The sequence below is a fragment of the Myotis brandtii genome, unplaced genomic scaffold (assembly GCF_000412655.1).
Source record: "Myotis brandtii unplaced genomic scaffold, ASM41265v1 scaffold1174, whole genome shotgun sequence".
Taxonomy (NCBI): domain Eukaryota; kingdom Metazoa; phylum Chordata; class Mammalia; order Chiroptera; family Vespertilionidae; genus Myotis; species Myotis brandtii.
In genome coordinates this window covers 1,035,629-1,037,264 of record NW_005354065.1, presented here as the reverse complement: position 1 = coordinate 1,037,264, position 1,636 = coordinate 1,035,629, and positions in this window count along the sequence as shown.

The window sequence follows — 1,636 nt, the reverse complement described above, 5'->3', positions numbered from 1 at the left end:
TTGTGCTGCCCTCCCAAATATCTGCCCTCTCCTGGTGTCTGCCAGCAGAGTTTGTATTGTCACGCTAAAGTAAACGAGATGTTCTCCCGAAAACATCAATTATGTGATTGTTACTTCTTGCAAGCGGCTGGCTGCCAAGTATTAGGTTGTCAATTCACCTTTCTTTCCATTTGCTGTGCAGGACTCCTTTCTGCTTCCTGTATTCTGTATTTTTACTATAAACTGCCTCCTGAGCTGGCAGCCAGGCAGGCTTGCAGCAGCTTCTAAGACATTCATTCCCAGACAACACAGGTTTAAAGCCCATTGAATTGGGTCTTCATCAAGAGGTCATCCCCAACCTCCAATGCTGGATGATACCGTAGACCAGCGGTTCTCAACCTGTGGGTCGCGACCCCTTTGGCGGTCGAACGACCCTTTCACAGGAGTCGCCTCAGACCATCCTGCATATCAGATATTTACATTACAATTCATAACAGTAGCAACATTACAGTTATGAAGTAGCAACGAAAATAATTTTATGGTTGGGTCACAACATGAGGAACTGTATTTAAAGGGCCAGAAGGTTGAGAACCACTGCCATAGAGAGTTCGGGAGAGAAAGATGTCCACTCTCTGAAGCTTGTTGGGTGGTAAATGCTAACGGACACATCTGTCTGTGGGCTTTCTTGAAACCCCCTCCTGAGCCTTTATCTAAGACTGTCCACATCCCCTTTGCTCTCCACAAAGCGATGCATGAGAGGAGTGCAGTCAAAGGCCAGGAGACTCCGTCTTCCTAGAGAAATAAAAGGGTGACCTTAATTGGCTGACACTAGTTTAGAAATAAGGATTTTAATATGTTCTTATCCAGAAGTATTAAAAAAATTTGGAGTAGGGAAGAAAATGCTTATTCTGACTAGAAAATTATTTCCCAAAGGGCGTGAACTCTAGAGCAAGTCCCCGTCAGGTGTAAGTGATGATGCTCATGGTACAGAGGCAGCTAGGCCTGCGTGTGCCCACAAGTCACTGCTGAAACAGCCGCGGGCTGTATTAACACATTCTGGTTTCTATAAACCTGATACTTGAACATCTGCCTGGCATGCATACGCCAGACATTCCTGGTTTTGGACAACCTAACGGTATATGCCTGAGTCACTTCGCCACGACCTCCTGCCTCCGTCATGTAACCCAGCCACTCCTCAGGAGGAATTCTCTCTAAATACAAACCACTCCATCCAGAGCCCACATCCCAACCACCTTCTTTATCGGGCTCTCACACTCAGGGCTGCTATCCTCCTGCCCTAATTCCCTAGGGCAGTGATGGCGAACCTTTTGAGCTCGGCGTGTCAGCATTTTGAAAAACCCTAACTTAACTCTGGTGCCGTGTCACATATAGAAATTTTTTGATATTTGCAACCATAGTAAAACAAAGACTTATATTTTTTATATTTATTTTATATATTTAAATGCCATTTAACAAAGAAAAATCAACCAAAAAAATGAGTGTCATAGGTTCGCCATCACTGCCCTAGGGCCAGGTAACAGCCAGCTCCAGTGCCCCAGAGCCTGCTGAAATGATTCCAACTAGCCAGTCCCAAGCATGCTTACCTTGCCTTACTCATTCCTTCCTGTGGAAATCACAGTAAAGGCTCTTGCCCAGT